This window comes from Procambarus clarkii, chromosome 1 (genome assembly GCF_040958095.1).
Source record: "Procambarus clarkii isolate CNS0578487 chromosome 1, FALCON_Pclarkii_2.0, whole genome shotgun sequence".
NCBI lineage: Eukaryota > Metazoa > Arthropoda > Malacostraca > Decapoda > Cambaridae > Procambarus > Procambarus clarkii.
The window spans coordinates 3,418,896-3,436,365 of NC_091150.1; the positions used below are offsets into that span (position 1 = coordinate 3,418,896).

At 47.0% G+C, this 17,470-nt stretch overlaps 2 non-coding genes across 2 annotated transcripts; both read right to left on the bottom strand.

Moving 5' to 3' along the window:
• Positions 1–1,143: 1,143 nt before the first annotated feature.
• Positions 1,144–1,215, bottom strand: TRNAP-UGG (transfer RNA proline (anticodon UGG)). Its single transcript has one exon. It is a non-coding gene; the product is annotated as a tRNA-Pro (tRNA).
• Positions 1,216–15,961: 14,746 nt separating this feature from the next.
• Positions 15,962–16,034, bottom strand: TRNAR-UCU (transfer RNA arginine (anticodon UCU)). The gene has a single exon. It is a non-coding gene; the product is annotated as a tRNA-Arg (tRNA).
• Between the last annotated feature and the right edge of the window lie 1,436 nt (positions 16,035–17,470).

Genomic DNA, 17,470 nt, shown 5'->3' on the forward strand with positions numbered 1-17,470 from the left:
CCACCAACACCATAATAGTTGTCATTACTCGCATGTAACCACGTGCTGTCTAAGGTCCTTGTGAGAGTCGACACTGCCACCCTGTGTGTCATTATTACTCGGAAGTGTAACGATGACACACAGATAGGTAGACGTGGTCAACGTCGACGCTGGTAGACGTGGTCAACTTCGACGCTTGTAGACATGGTCAACGTCAACGCTGGTAGACATGGTCAACGTCAACGCTGATAGACATATTCAACGTCGACGCTGGTAGACATATTCAACGTCGACGCTGGTAGACATATTCAACGTCGACGCTGGTAGACATGGTCAACCTCGACACTGGTAGACATATTCAACGTCGACGCTGGCAGACGTGATCAACGTCAACGCTGGTAGACATGGTCAACGTCAACGCTGGTAGACATGGTCAACGTCGACGCTGGTAGGCTTATTCAACGTCGACGCTGGTAGACGTGGTCAACTTCGACGCTGGTAGCCATGGTCAACGTCAACGCTGGTAGACATGGTCAACGTCGACGCTGGTAGACATGGTTGATGTCGACGCAGATAGACACGGTCGACGCAGAAAGACACGGTCGACGCAGATAGACACGGTCGACGTTGCAACAAGTGAACCACTAAAGTATTTACCAGTCAAGAGTTTGTTTAGTAATGAAGAGGTTTAGAACCTCGTGTGTGTTCAGATGGATTTGATCCAGGTTACCTGCGGTATACCAGGCGTATACTCTTAGTATACCTGGCGTACAATATACCCAGAGTATACCTGAAGAAGGTTCTGGAAAGTCTACTGCCCCAAAACCCGGTCTAGGGCCAGGCTCGTCGTGTGATTACTTTGTCAATTAAGGCTGTTGCTTGGAGCTGCCTGCAGGCCCTCGTATCCATTATAACACGGCTGGTCCGCCACTTCCTGCCTGGCTTTCTCCTGAATCTCTTTATGTAAATGTTGAGGATCTGCAAATTTCGTTCACTATATTCCAGAATTAGTTACATTTTAAATTATAAGTATCATATTGATTTACTACTTAAAATTAAGTCTTATGGTGTCTCCTATGTTTAATAGTGCATTTCTTAACTTTGGGAAAATGTAAGCAATTAATTTTACAGTATAATTAACTTGCTCGGGAAGGAAAATATTGAGGGCCTGTCCGGGAGTTGAACCCGGGACCTCCTGCACCCAAAGCAGGAATCATACCACTAGACCAACAGGCCGTGGATATTTGAGTTTAGTTACGTTATTTAAATCATCTTTTTAGAATGAAATATGTTTATTGAAAATTACCAGAGCCTGTCAGGGATTCGAACCCGGGATGCGAGTATTTAACGCAAGTAATGTCTTTCTTGATTCTTGAGCAAAGCATAATTTTCAACATGCGATCAATCAACTGGTAAACATCGCACACTTCCTTGTCGTTTGTAGTGAATCTGCCAGCCCGCTTCCTCAATTTAATTACCTGTTCCTACACTGTTGTTTTTCTCCTGATGTGGCTGTGCAGCAATTTAGGTTGAGTCTTTGCCTTGCTTGCTATGTCATTTCGTATTGCCCTTCTGCCTCTCTTCTCTCCCTGACATATTCATCTCTGGCACTCTGATATCTTTCTCTGCTCTAAAGTGTCCAGTTATTTCTATAGTTTCTCCACACCCTTTGTATTTTGTTGCCCTCCTAGCTTACATCTCTGATTAAACCATGGGATTCTCATCTGCATTTCGTTTTTTTCCTCTCGGACCGGGGCAAACTTGTCTGCTGCCTCCTTAAACTTCTTCATGGTGTAGTCCATCATGTCTTGGCCCGTCTTTCCCCTGAGCTTTCTCATGTTAAATCTGTTAGAAGTTTTCTTATCTCCTCATAGTTTCCCTCTCGGAATGCCAGCCTTTTGTTTTCAGGTCCCTTCCATGAGTACATTAACCATTCTTCGACCAAATACTCAAACGTGATTATTCTGTGGTCGCTCATTCCTACTGAGGCCTCGAAACTGATTCTCTTAAGCCGGAGTCGTTCAGAGTGAAGACTAGGTCGAGTCTCGCTGATTATCGTTCCCTCTCTTTCTTGTGGGTCCCCTGAACTGCTGGCTTAAAACGTTTTGGCGCCAAATACAATAGTTTAGCTCTCTATGTGTCTTCACCTCCGTATGGCTCCTTGTTCTCCCAATCTATCCTTCCGTGATTAAAGTCCCCCATGATGAGCAGTTAGGATCGGTTTCTACAGGCAGCAGTTACTGCCCTCTCAGTTATAGTGTTGACTGCCATTATGTTCTTGTCATACTCTTGCCTGGGTCTTCTGTCGTTTGGTGGAGGGTTATATATCACCGCTACTACTACTCTTGGGCCTCCCATCGTCATGGTGCCTGTAATGTAGTCTCTGGAGTGGGTGTGTGTGTGTGTATTCACCTAGATGTGATCACTTAGTTGAGCTTGCAGGGATTGGGCTCTGGCTCTTTGGTCCTGCTTCTCAACCGTCAATCAACTAATGTACAGATTCCTGAGCCTACTGGGCTCTATCACATCTACATTTGAGCATATCTACATGTATGTGTGTGTGTGTGTGTGTGTGTGTGTGTGTGTGTGTGTGTGAGTGTGTGTGTGTGTGTGTGTGTGTGTGTGTGTGTGTGTGTGTGTGTGTGTGTGTGTGTGTGTGTGTGTGTGTGTGTGTGTATTCACCTAGTTGTGTTTGCGGGGGTTGAGCTTTGCTCTTTCGACGGGCCGAAAGAGCAAAGCTCAGTGCCTCCTGTCTATCCCCTTTCTTGTAAATCGGGACAACGTTAGCTGCTTTCTAAATTTCTGGCAGTTCCCCTATTGCCAGTGATTTATTATACACTATAGAGAGTGACAGGCCATGTTCTTCTGCTCCTTCCTTTAGTATCCAAGGGAAGATTCCATCTGGGCCTATAGCCTTTGTCACATCCAACTCTAGTAAACACTTCCTTACTTTCCCGCTGGTAATCTCAAACTCTGCCAGTGGCTCTTGGTTAACTATTCCTTCTCTTATCTCTGGAATTTCTCCTTGCTCTAAGGTGAAGACCTCCTGGAATTTCTTATTCAGTTCCTCACACACTTCCTTGTCGTTTGTAGTGAAACCCTCTGCCCCTATCCTTAATATCATAATCTGATCCTTTATTGCTGTTTTTCTCCTGATGTGGCTGTGCAGCACTTTAGGCTGAGTCTTTGCCTTGCTTACGATGTCATTGTCGTATTGTCTTTCTGCCTCTCTTCTCATCCTGACATATTTATTCCTGGCGCTCTGGTATCTTTCTCTGCTCTCAAGTGTCCTGTTATTCCTATAGTTTCTCCACGCCCTTTTATTTTGCTGCTTAGCTAGCCTACATCTCTGATTTAATCATGGGTTTCTCATCTTCATTTCACTGTTTTCCTTTTCGACTGGGACAAACTGTTTGCTGCTTACTTGCACTTCTGCGTGATGTAGTCCATCATGTCTTGGGCCGTCTTTTCCCTGAGCCCTGTTTCCCATGCTATATCTGTTTGGAATTTTCTTATCTCCTCATAGTTTCCCAGTCGGAACGCCAGCCTTTTGTTTTCAGTACCCCTCCTCGCGTTCAATAACCCATCTTCAATCAGGTACTCAAACGCCTGTACACTGTGGTCGCTCATTCCTACTGTGGTCTCAAAACCAATTTCTCTTATCTCGGAGTCGTTCACAGCGAAGACTAGGTCGAGTCTCGCTGGTTCATTATTTCCTCTCATCCTTGTGGGTTCTCTGACATGTTAGGTTAAAAAGTTCCTAGTCACCACATCCAATAGTTTGGTTCTCCACGTATCCTCGCCTCCATGTGGTTCCTTGTTCTCCCAGTCAATCCTTCCATGATTTAAGTCCTCCATGATGAGCAGGTGGGATGTATTTCTACAGGCAGCAAAGGCTGCCCTCTCAATTATATTAACTGCCATGTTGTTGCTGTCATACTCTTCACTGGGTCTTCTGTCACTTGGTGGAGGGTTGTGTGTGTGTGTGTACTCACCTAGTTGTGTTGGCGGGGGTTGAGCTCTGGCTCTTTGGTCCCGCCTCTCAACCGTCAATCAACAGGTGTACTGATTCCTGAGCCTATCGGGCTCTATCATATCTACACTTGAAACTGTGTATGGAGTCAGCCTCCACCACATCTCTTCCTAATGCATTCCATTTGTCAACCACTCTGACACTAAAAAAGTTCTTTCTAATATCTCTGTGGCTCATTTGGGCACTCAGTTTCCACCTGTGTCCCCTTGTACGTGTTCCCCTTGTGTTAAATAGACTGTCTTTATCTACCCTATCAATTCCCTTCAGAATCTTGAATGTGGTGATCATGTTCCCTCTAACTCTTCTGTCTTCCAGCGAAGTGAGGTTTAATTCCCGTTGTCTCTCCTCGTAGCTCATACCTCTCAGCTCGGGTACTAGTGTGGTGGCAAACCTTTGAACCTTTTCCAGTTTAGTCTTATCCTTGACTAGATATGGACTCCATGCTGGGGCTGCATACTCCAGGATTGGCCTGACATATGTGGTATACAAAGTTCTGAATGATTCTTTACACAAGATTCTGAATGCCGTTCGTATGTTGGCCAGCCTGGCATATGCCGCTGATGTTATCCGCTTGATATGTGCTGCAGGAGACAGGTCTGGCATGATATAAACCCCCAAGTCTTTTTCCTTCTCTGACTCCTGAAGAATTTCCTCTCCCAGATGATACCTTGTATCTGGCCTGCTGCTCCCTACATCTATCTTCATTACATTACATTTGGTTGGGTTAAACTCTAACAACCATTTGTTCGACCATTCCTTCAGCTTGTCTAGGTTTTCTTGAAGCCTCAAACAGTCCTCTTCTGTTTTAATCTTTCTCATAATTTTAGCATCGTCTGCAAACATTGAGAGAAATGAATCGATACCCTCTGGGAGATCATTTACATATATCAGAAACAAGATAGGACCGAGTACAGAGCCCTGTGGGACTCCACTGGTGACTTCACGCCAACCGGAGGTCTCACCCCTCACCGTAACTCTCTGCTTCCTATTGCTCAGAGACTCCCTTATCCACTGGAGCATCTTACCAGCTACACCTGCCTGTCTCTCCAGCTTATGTAATAGCCTCTTATGCGGTACTGTGTCAAAGGCTTTCCGACAATCCAAGAAAATGCAGTCCACCCAGCCCTCTCTTTCTTGCTTAATCTTTGTCACCAGATCGTAGAATTCTATCAAGCCTGTAAGGCAAGATTTGCCCTCCCTGAACCCATGTTGGTGATTTGTCACGAAGTCCCTTCTCTCCAGATGTGTTACCAGGTTTTTTCTCACGATCTTCTCCATCACCTTGCATGGTATACAAGTCAAGGACACTGGCCTGTAGTTCAGTGCCTCTTGCCTGTCGCCCTTTTTGTATATTGGGACCACATTCGCCGTCTTCCATATTTCTGGTAGGTCTCCCGTCTCCAGTGACTTACTATACACTATGGAGAGTGGCAAGCAAAGTGCCTCTGCACACTCTTTCAGTATCCATGGTGAGATCCCATCTGGACGAACAGCCTTTCTAACAACCAGATCCAGCAGGTGTCTCTTGACCTCCTCTCTCGTAATTTCGAACTCTTCCAAGGCCGCCTGGTTTACCTCCCTTTCTCCTAGCACAGTGACCTCACCTTGTTCTATTGTGAAGACCTACTGGAACCTCTTGTTGAGTTCTTCACACACCTCTCTGTCATTCTCTGTATACCTGTCCTCGCCTGTTCGAAGTTGCAATACCTGTTCTTTCACTGTTGTTTTCCTTCTGATGTGACTGTGGAGTAGCTTTGGTTCGGTTTTGGCTTTGTTTGCTATATCATTTTCAAAACTTTTCTCTGCTTCTCTTCTCACCCTGACGTACTCATTCCTGGTTCTCTGGTATCTCTCTCTGCTTTCTGGTGTTCTGTTATTCCGGAAGTTCCTCCACGCCCTTTTGTTCAGTTTCTTCGCTTCCATACATGCCCTATTATACCATGGATTCTTCTGTTGCTTCTCGGATTTTTCCCTTTGGGCCGGGATGAACCTGTTTACTGCCTCCTGACACTTTTGGGTAACATAGTCCATCATACCCTGTACAGACCTATCTCTGAGGTCTGTGTCCCAAGGTATTTCACTTAGGAAACTTCTCATCTGTTCATAATTTCCCTTTCGGTATGCCAGCCTTTTGATTCCTACTTCTTTTTTGGGGGAGATAAGTCCTAGCTCTACCAGGTACTCAAAGTTCAATACACTGTGGTCACTCATTCCCAAGGGCACTTCCTGGTTACCTGGTTGATACCTGGTTGATGGGGTTCTGGGAGTTCTTCTACTCCCCAAGCCCGGCCCGAGGCCAGGCTCGACTTGTGAGAGTTTGGTCCACCAGGCTGTTGCTTGGAGCGGCCCGCAGGCCCACATACCCACCACAGCCCGGTTGGTCCGGCACTCCTTGGAGGAATAAATCTAGTTTCCTCTTGAAAATGTCCACGGTTGTTCCGGCAATATTTCTTATGCTTGCTGGGAGGACGTTGAACAACCGCGGACCTCTGATGTTTATACAGTGTTCTCTGATTGTGCCTATGGCACCTCTGCTCTTCACTGGTTCTATTCTACATTTTCTTCCATGTCGTTCACTCCAGTACGTTGTTATTTTACTGTGTAGATTTGTTACTTGGCCCTCCAGTATCTTCCAGGTGTATATTATTTGATATCTCTCTCGTCTTCTTTCTAGTGAGTACATTTGGAGTGCTTTGAGACGATCCCAATAATTTAGGTGCTTTATTGCGTCTATGCGTGCCGTATATGTTCTCTGTATTCCCTCTATTTCAGCAATCTCTCCTGCTCTGAAGGGGGAAGTGAGTACTGAGCAGTACTCAAGACGGGACAACACAAGTGACTTGAAGAGTACAACCATTGTGATCGGATCCCTGGATTTGAAAGTTCTCGTAATCCATCCTATCATTTTTCTGGCTGTCGCAATATTTACTTGGTTATGCTCCTTAAACGTTAGGTCGTCAGACATTATTATTCCCAAATCCTTTACATGCTGTTTTCCTACTATGGGTACATTTGATTGTGTTTTGTACTCTGTATTATGTTTAAGGTCCTCATTTTTACCGTACCTGAGTACCTGGAATTTATCACTGTTAAACATCATGTTATTTTCTGATGCCCAGTCGAAAACTTTATTAATATCAGCTTGAAGTTTTTCAATGTCCTCATCCGAGGTAATTTTCATACTGATTTTTGTGTCATCAGCAAAGGATGATACGAAGCTGTGACTTGTATTTTTGTCTATATCTGATATGAGAATAAGGAAAAGCAGCGGTGCAAGGACTGTACCCTGAGGTACAGAGCTTTTCACTGCACTTGGACTAGATTTTATATGGTTGACAGTTACTCGCTGAGTCCTGTTTGACAGAAAACTGAGTATCCAGCGTCCTACTTTACCGGTTATTCCCATTGACTTCATTTTGTGTGCTATTACGCCATGGTCACATTTATCGAAAGCCTTTGCGAAGTCCGTGTATATCACATCAGCATTCTGTTTCTCTTCTAATGCCTCAGTAACTTTGTCGTAGTGCTCAAGTAGCTGTGAGAGGCACGATCTTCCCGCTCGAAATCCATGTTGGCCTGGGTTGTGAAAGTCATTGGTCTCCATGAAATTGGTGACCTGACTCCTAATCACTCTCCATCTTAACTTCTCTTATATCCCACTCATTTAGGGTAAATATCAAATCAAGCATTGCTGGTTCATCTTCTCCTCTCATTCTTGTTGGTTCTTTGATGTGCTGGCTTAGAAAGTTTCTTGTTGCCACGTCCAGCAGCTTAGCCCTCCATGTTTCTGGTCCTCCATGCGGGTCTCTGTTCTTCCAATCTATCTTCCCATGGTTGAAGTCTCCCATAATTAGTAGTCCAGATCCATTCCTGCTAGCAACAGAAGCTGCTCTTTCTATTATGTTAATGGTGGCCATGTTGTTTCTATCATATTCCTGTCTAGGTCTTCTGTCATTTGGTGGTGGATTATATATGACTACGACTATAATTTTTTTCCCTCCATTTGTTATGGTACCTGCTATGTAGTCACTGAAACCTTCACAGCCCTCAATATCCATCTCCTCAAAATCCAAACCTTTTCTTACCAGCAGAGCTACACCACCCCCACCTCTTCCTTCCCTCTCTTTCCTCATAACATAATAGTCCTGTGGGAACACTGCGTTTGTTATCGTTTTCGTGATCTTTGTTTCTGTGTGGGCTATTATGTCTGGGTTTACCTCTAGTACCCGTTCTCCAAGCTCATTTGCTTTATATGTAATTCCATCTATGTTAGTGTACATCGCTTTGAGGCTCACTTTCTTCTGTCCCTTCTCAAATCGCCTCCTTGGTGAGTGTTCTGCTGGTGGGGGAGGCTGTTCCATGGGTGTGAAGACCTGTGAGGTGGATAACAGGGTCTCGGAGGATACTGGGATGAGGGGCGGGGGATCCACTGAAGGGGGAGGGACAGGGAGGGTATGGGGTGAAAGGGGAGGGAGGACGGGAAGGAAAGGGGGGAGGGAGGACTCGGGAGGAGGGCAGGGGTAGAAGGGTGGGGATTGGGTGTGGGGGGAGGGAGATTTGGTTGAACATTTGAGTGGGGGCAGGGAGGGTTTGGGGTAGGGGGGTTTTCTATGCAGAGGAGGGAGGCGGAGTTGTCCTCCCTTCTGGTGTTACTTGGTAGCTGGTTGTGGGTTCCCCCCCTCGCTTTTGGGGGTGTTGTGATGGGAGCTGTGACTTCCTGGTTTTCCCCTCTCGCCCTGCGCCTCTTCCATGCTTCTGCCGCCACGGCTCTCTCCTCCCTTGTCATGTCTCTCTGGAGGAATACATTTTTTAATTTTCCCACGTTTTTCAGGGAGCTCTTCCTTGATAGGATCTTCTCCTTTGTGCTCTCGTTTGCAAACACTATCTTTATCATTCGGTCTCGGTCTTTGTTGTACCAACCTAGCCTGAAAACCTTCTCAATGCTATGCTCAGCCTCTTCCATGTCTAGTGCCTTTAGTACTTCATTCACTGCTGCTTTGTCCTTGTCATTCCACTCTGTCCTATTAGAGCCTTCCTGCTCTTTAATACCCACCGCAACCACTGATCTGTTCCTTTCCAGCAGTTGGCTAGTGGAGCGTGACGCCTCCTGTGAGGTGGCTGCTTTCATGGCCACCTCCATCACTGCAGTCATTACTTCAGAGTTTTTTTTTTTAGTATTTCTGCAAATGTTGCTTTTATTGTGGCATTCTCATCCAAAAAACTATTACTACCTTCTCCCTGGATGGTTTTCCGATTCTCAGCCTCGATACCATTCTCTTTGAGGGCTCTAATCTCCTCCTTTGCTGCTGTCAGCTCTCTTTTCAGGTTGCTTATTTCGTTCTTCATTTCCTGCATCATTTCTTGCATCTCACTCTTGATGTCCTCCAGAAACTGGGCAAACATTTCCTTCATTTCATCACCTTGGCTCTTCCCTGTTCCCCTGGTACCTCTGGCTGCCATGCTTAACCCTGTTCCTATACTTTTGCGGTGAAAGGATTTGTCAGGAGGGCAGAGCGGGATGGGGGAAGGAGAGAGAGAGAGGATGAGAGAGAGAAAGAGAGAGAGAAAGAGAGAGAGAGAGAAGGGAGTGATAAAGGGATAGATAAATGGGTGGGTGGGGGGGATCCGACCTTTCCACTGAAGTGAGAAGAAGGTAGAAGGGGAGGGGGGGAGGAGATGGAGAGAGAGGCGGGAGGGAGAGAGGGAGAGAGAGGAGAGGGAGATAGATGGAGAGGGAGAGAGCGGATGAGGGAGAGAATGGGTGAGGGAGAGAGGGAGAGAGAGGAGAGGGAGATAGATGGAGAGGGAGAGAGCGGATGAGGGAGAGAATGGGTGAGGGAGAGAGGGGGGGAGGTGTGTGTGTATATGTGTGTAGATGTGTGTGTGTAGTTGTGTGTGTGTGTTTGTGTGTGTGTGTGTATGTGTGTGTGTGTGTATGTGTGTGTGTGTGTGTGTGTGTACTCACCTAGTTGTACTCACCTAGTTGTGTCTGCAGGATCGAGCATTGACTCTTGGATCCCGCCTTTCGAGCATCGGTTGTTTACAGCAATGACTCCTGTCCCATTTCCCTATCATACCTATTTTAAAATTATGAATAGTATTTGCTTCCACAACCTGTTCCTGAAGTGCATTCCATTTCCCCACTACTCTCACGCTAAAAGAAAACTTCCTAACATCTCTGTGACTCATCTGAGTTTCAAGCTTCCATCCATGTCCTCTCGTTCTGTTACTATTCCGTGTGAACATTTCGTCTATGTCCACTCTGTCAATCCCTCTGAGTATCTTATACGTTCCTATCATGTCGCCCCTCTCCCTTCTTCTTTCTAGTGTCGTAAGGCACAGTTCCCTCAGGCGCTCCTCATACCCCATCCCTCGTAGCTCTGGGACGAGTCTCGTTGCAAACCTCTGAACCTTTTCCAGTTTCATTATATGCTTCTTCAGATGGGTACTCCATGATGAGGCGGCATACTCTAAGACTGGCCTTACGTAGGCAGTGTAAAGCGCCCTAAATGCCTCCTTACTTAGGTTTCTGAAGGATGTTCTAACTTTTGCCAGTGTAGAGTACGCTGCTGTCGTTATCCTATTAATATGTGCCTCAGGAGATAGATTAGGTGTTACGTCCACCCCCAGGTCTCTTTCAACGTCGTTACAGGTAGGCTGTTCCCCTTCATTGTGTACTGTCCCTTTGGTCTCCTATCTCCTAGTCCCGTTTCCATAACTTTACATTTGCTCGTGTTGAATTCTAGTAGCCATTTCTCTGACCATCTCTGCAATCTGTTCAGGTCCTCTTGGAGGATCCTGCAATCCTCATCTGTCACAACTCTTCTCATCAACTTTGCATCACCCGCAAACATCGACATGTAGGACTCTACGCCTCTAAACATGTCGTTAACATATACAAGAAATAGAATTGGTCCCAGCACCGATCCGTGTGGTACTCCACTTGTTACTGTTTGCCAGTCCGACTTCTCGCCCCTTACCGTAACTCTTTGGCTCCTTCCTGTTAGGTAGTTCCTTATCCATGCTAGGACCTTTCCCCCCACCCCCGCCTGCCTCTCGAGCTTGAACAGCAGTCTCATGTGCGGTACTGCATCAAAGGCTTTTTGGCAGTCCAGAAATATGCAGTCTGCCCAACCATCTCTGTCCTGTCTTATCCTCGTTATTTTATCATAGAATTCCAGAAGGTTTGTTAGGCACGATTTCCCTGTCCAGAACCCATGTTGATGTTTGTTCACAAACCTAATGTTCTCCAGGTGTGCAACCAGTCGTAGCCTAATTATTCTTTCCAGTATTTTACAGGGGATGCTTGTCAGTGATACAGGTCTATAGTTAAGTGCCTCCTCCCTATCGCCTTTCTTGAAGATCGGCACGACTTTGCCTTCTTCCAGCAACTGGGCAATTCTCCTGACATAAGTGACTCATTAAAGATCATTGCCAGAGGCACGCTGAGGGCCTGTGCTGCTTCTTTTAGTATCCACGGTGATACTTTGTCTGGTCCAACTGCTTTAGTTGCATCTAGAGTTGTCAACTGTTTCATTACCTCCTCTGCTGTCACCTCTATATCTGATAGTCTTTCATCTAGGGTAACCCCTTCCAACAATGGGAGCTGCTCAGGCTCGGTAGTGAACACTCCATGGAAACTGGCATTCAGTGCGTCGCAGATGTCCTTGTCACTTTCAGTATATGCCCCCTCTGTCTTCCTTAGTCGTGTCACTTGGTCGTTCACCGACATTTTTCTTCTTATATGACTGTGTAGTAACTTAGGTTGTTTTTTCGCTTTGATTGCAATATCGTTCTCATAGTCCCTTTCCGTTGTTCGTCTTATGTTAATGTAATCGTTCCTAGCTCTGTTGTATCTGCTTCTGTTGTCCTCTGTTCGTTGTCTTCTGTACTTCCTCCACTCCCGCCTGCTGGCCATTTTTGCTTCCTGACACTGTCTATTAAACCATGGGTTATTATATTCCTTCTTATTTTTTCCCTTTACCGTTGGTATAAATCTCTCTTCGGCCTCCTGGCATTTCTGTATGACTAGGTCCATCATATCTTGGACTGTTTTTCCTCTAATTTCTTCCTCCCACTGCACTTCATCCAGATAGTCCCTTATCCTCATATAGTCCCCTTTCCTGTAGTCAGCTCTCCTTTCCCAGATCTCTTGTCCCATGGTCATAAGTTTGAATTCCATCATGTAGTCAAAGACTAGGACACAATGGTCACTGGCCCCTAGAGGTATTTCATGCTCTAAATTCTCAATATCTTCTACGTTCTGGGTGAAAATCAGGTCTAATAGGCTCAGTGCATCTCCTCCTCTTTCCCTTGTGTCTTCCTTCACATGTTGTGTCAGGAAATTCCTGTCTATTACATCTACTAATTTTGCTCCCCACGTTTCGTCCCCTCCATGGGGATTCCTTGATTCCCAATTTGTCTCTCCATGATTTAGGTCCCCCATGATCAGCAGCTTCGCTCTCATTCTGTGGGCTAGTGTTGCTGCCTTCTGCAGTTCATCTATACATGCTTTGTTGTTGTCATCATACTCCTGCCAGGGTCTTCTACTGTTTGGTGGGGGATTGTAGATTACCAAGATCACAATCTTCCTCCCATCTACTGTCAGAGTTCCATGTATGAAGCTTGTGCACTCATTGGTAACTCGATTTCCCAGGTCTTCAAACTTCCATTTCCGCTTTATTAGGAGTGCTACTCCCCCTCCCTGTCTCTGTGTCCTCTCTTTTCGTATCACCTGGTACCCTTCAGGAAAGATTGCATCTGAGATCATGTCATTAATTTTAGTTTCCACAATTGCACTATGTCAGGATCTGCTTCACTCACTCTTTCTTGTATCTCTTCTGCTTTATTAGATACCCCATCAGCATTGGTGTACCAAACCTTGAGATTCTTCATGGAAACTCTTGTACCAGAGTTCTCCCTTTCTCTGGGGGTCTGGGGGGATCTGGGAGATGTCTGGGGGGTGACTGGGGGCAGGGTGTATGTGTGTGTGTGTGTGTGTGTGTGTGTGTGTGTGTTTGTGTGTGTGTATGTGTGTGTGTGTGTGTGTGTGTGTGTGTGTGTGTGTGTGTGTGTGTGTGTGTGTGTGTGTGTGTGTGTGTGTGTGTGTGTGTGTGTGTGTGTGTGTGTGTGTGTATGTGTGTGTGTGTGTGTGTGTGTGTGTGGGCTGAGAGGGAGGTGGAAGGAAAGAGAGGGAGACACAGAGAAAGAGAAAGAGAGAGAGAGAGAGAGAGAGAGAGAGAGAGAGAGAGAGAGAGAGAGAGAGAGAGAGAGAGAGAGAGAGATAGAGAGAGAGAGAGAGAGAGAGAGAGAGAGAGAGAGAGAGAGAGATAGAGAGAGAGAGAGAGAGAGAGAGAGAGAGAGAGAGAGAGAGAGAGAGAGAGAGAGAGAGAGAGAGAGAGAGAGAGAGAGAGAGAGAGAGAGAGAGAGAGAGAGAGGGAGGGCAGGAGAGAGATAGTGGGAAAGATAGAGAGTGGGAGAGAGAGAGAGTGGGAGAGAGGGAGTGGGAGAGGGAGAGAGGGGGAGAGAGTGGGGAGGGGAAGAGTGTGTGTATGGGCGATGCGGGGAACTGGGGGTGGGGGGGGGCGGAGATGTCGACCAGGTCAGGTCAGGTCAGATGGGGGGGTCAAGAGGGGGGGGGGGATAGTAAGGTCCTGATCCCAGATGTTAATGCCTTTTCCCCTGACTAATCGATTGTGTGTGTGTGTGTGTGCGTGTGTGCGTGTGTGTGTGTGTGTGTGTGTCTGTTTTAGCGTGTGCACACTTGTGTGCGTGTATACGTACACAAGGGAGTGGGAGAGGGAGAGAGGGGGAGAGAGTGGGGAGGGGAAGAGTGTGTGTATGGGCGATGCGGGGGACTGGGGGTGGGGGGGGGGCGGAGATGGCGACCAGGTCAGGTCAGGTCAGATGGGGGGGTCAAGAGGGGGGATAGTAAGGTCCTGATCCCAGGTGTTAATGTCTTTTCCCCTGACTGATCGATTGTGTGTGTGTGTGTGTGCGTGTGTGCGTGTGTGTGTGTGTTAATTTTAGCGTGTGCGCACTTGTGTGCGTGTATACGTACGTGAGCGGGCGTGCGTGTATGTGTCAAGATATCCCTTATGCGTTACCTCTGCCTAAATGAGCCACCCTGAGATTTTTAAATATATATATCCTGAACAAGAATTTGATAATATTTTACCTCAATCTGTACACCTGATTAATTGACCAGAGAGGGGGTACATACCAGTCACCTCCCGCTCACACAACCAGATGAGTAAGGACGATGTATGATGACGATGGTTATCCGTCGTTGTCTCCCACTAGGTGATTCACTAAGTGCTGGTAGACTGATGAGGTCGGTTCTTCTCTGTCTACACAAAGCTCTGGAATCAGTCACTGTATCGTTGTGTGCCAGTTCACTAATTCACTGTACCACTGATCACAGTCACCACTCAACAACACAGTCAGGTAGTTCCGTGGCGGGGTGTCCCACCCGGTCAGGTCACACTCTTACATGCACCGGTGAAGCCACTAGCTCCACTTTTATTTCTTCGCCAAATCTTCGCACTATCGCTAGCGATATGACTATGCTATGTTGCACCCTGCTAGCTACACACAGCGAGAGGCCAAATACTATGATCTAGCCTCTATACTCCTTCAATGTCCCGAAAAATTGACGAATTTCCGCGGACCTCACTAATCGTGTGTCTCCCGTACCATCTCCCGGCCTACTGTGTGTGTGTGTGTGTGTGTGTGTGTGTGTGTGTGTGTATTCACCTAATTGTATTCACCTAGATGTGTTTACGAGGGTTGAGCTTTGCTCTTTCGGCCCGCCTCTCAACTGTCAATCAACTGTTTACTAACAATTTTTTTTCACTCTCTCTCCCCACACAACACACCCCAGGAAGCAGCCCGTGACATCTAACTAACTCCAAGGTACCTATTTACTGCTAGGTAACAGGAGCATCAGGGTGAAAGAAAGTTTGCTCATTTGTGTCTGCCTGATGCGGGAATCGAATCCGCACCACAGAATTACGAGTCTAGCGTGCTATTCACCAGGCTACAAGGCCTCCCCCTGGTAGCCTAATGTGTGTGTACTCACCTAATTGTACTTACCTAATTGTGTTTGCATTGGTTGAGCTCTGACTCTTTGGTCCCACCTCTCAACCGTCAATCAACAGGTGTACACGTTCCTGAGCCTATTGGGCACACACACACACGCATACACACTGTGTGTGTGTGTGTGTGTGTGTTTATATTTACTATATGTGTCTGCAAAAGCGAGCTATTAGCTCTAGGACCCCAACCTTTCTACCCAGTTTATATTTTCTCTATTATGGATACCACATATAATTCTCTCTAGCACACGAACACATCCCCACGAAGCAGCTGCCCAACTTTCAGGTACCTATTTACTGCTAGGTCAACAGATGCATCAGAGTGAAAGAAACTCAGCCCGTTTAAGAACATAAGAATAAAGGCCTATTGGCCTATACGAGGTAGCTCCTATCTATAACCACCCAATCCCACTACATACAAAGATTAATTAGGTGTAGTTGGCATGCTATGTTGGACAGTGTCTTCTGTGTTGGCATTGTTATGTTCTGGTCTTGTCCTTACTCTCATGGTGGGTAGAGTAAATAGTTCAGTGATTTGGGTGTTCATGGTAGGTTATTCTATTCTTATGTGAATTGCTTCAAGAATTTGTAATCATCTTGCATCTTGGGTTTGTGTCCGCCTCTGCAGAAGATCGAACCCGGGACCTCAGAACCACGACCCCAAAGCGCTGTTCACTCAGCCGCGTGTCACCAAAAAGAAATGTAGCCTAAGCGCTTCCGTCCAGTAGCAGGAATTGAATCCACGATCAAGGCACGTAAATTTAATAATTTCATAAACGCTCACTGGAAGTATTCCTATTAATAAACTTTTTCGAGTCATTTATAGAGAGAAAGTGATGTTCAACTAAACAATTATCCCGAGTGGGATTCGAACCCACGACCTCTGGATTAGAAGTCCAGCGCGCTGTCCACTGCGCCATGAGGACGGATATCCACTGTGTCATGAGGACAGCTATCCACTGTGCCATGAGGACAGCTATCCACTGTGTCATGAGGAGAGCTATCCACTGCGCCATGAGGACGGCTATCCACTGTGCCATGAGGACAGCTATCCACTGCGCCATGAGGACAGCTATCCACTGTGCCATGAGGACAGCTATCCACTACGCCATGAGGACAGCTATCCACTGTACCATGAGGACAGCTATCCACTGTGCCATGAGGACAGCTATCCACTGTACCATGAGGACAGCTATCCACTGTACCATGAGGACAGCTATCCACTGTGCCATGAGGACAGCTATCCACTGTACCATGAGGACAGCTATCCACTGTGCCATGAGGACGGCTATCCACTGTGTCATGAGGACGGCTATCCACTGTGTCATGAGGACGGCTATCCACTGTGCCATGAGGACGGCTATCCACTGCGCCATGAGGACGGCTATCCACTGCGCCTTGAGGACGGCTATCCACTGCGCCATGAGGACAGCTATCCACTGCGTCATGAGGACAGCTATCCACTGTACCATGAGGACAGCTATCCACTACGCCATGAGGACAGCTATCCACTGTACCATGAGGACAGCTATCCACTGTGCCATGAGGACAGCTATCCACTGTACCATGAGGACAGCTATCCACTGTACCATGAGGACAGCTATCCACTGTGCCATGAGGACAGCTATCCACTGTACCATGAGGACGGCTATCCACTGTGTCATGAGGACAGCTATCCAATGTACCATGAGGACAGCTATCCACTGTGCCATGAGGACAGCTATCCACTACGCCATGAGGACAGCTATCCACTGTGTCATGAGGACAGCTATCCACTGTACCATGAGGACAGCTATCCACTGTACCATAAGGACAGCTATCCACTGTGCCATGAGGACAGCTATCCACTGTGTCATGAGGACAGCTATCCACTGTGCCATGAGGACGGCTATCCACTGTGCCATGAGGACGGCTATCCACTGTGTCATGAGGACAGCTATCCACTGTGCCATGAGGACAGCTATCCACTGTGTCATGAGGACAGCTATCCACTGTGCCATGAGGACGGCTATCCACTGAGCCATGAGGACAGCTATCCACTGTGCCATGAGGACAGCTATCCACTGTACCATGAGGACAACTATCCACTGCGTCATGAGGACAGCTATCCACTGTGCCATGAGGACAGCTATCCACTGCGCCATGAGGACGGCTATCCACTGCGCCATGAGGACAGCTATCCACTGTACCATGAGGACAGCTATCCACTGTGCCATGAGGACAGCTATCCACTGTGCCATGAGGACAGCTATCCACTGTGCCATGAGGACAACTATCCACTGTGCCATGAGGGCAGCTATCCACTGTACCATGAGGACGGCTATCCACTGTGCCATGAGGACAGCTATCCACTGTGCCATGA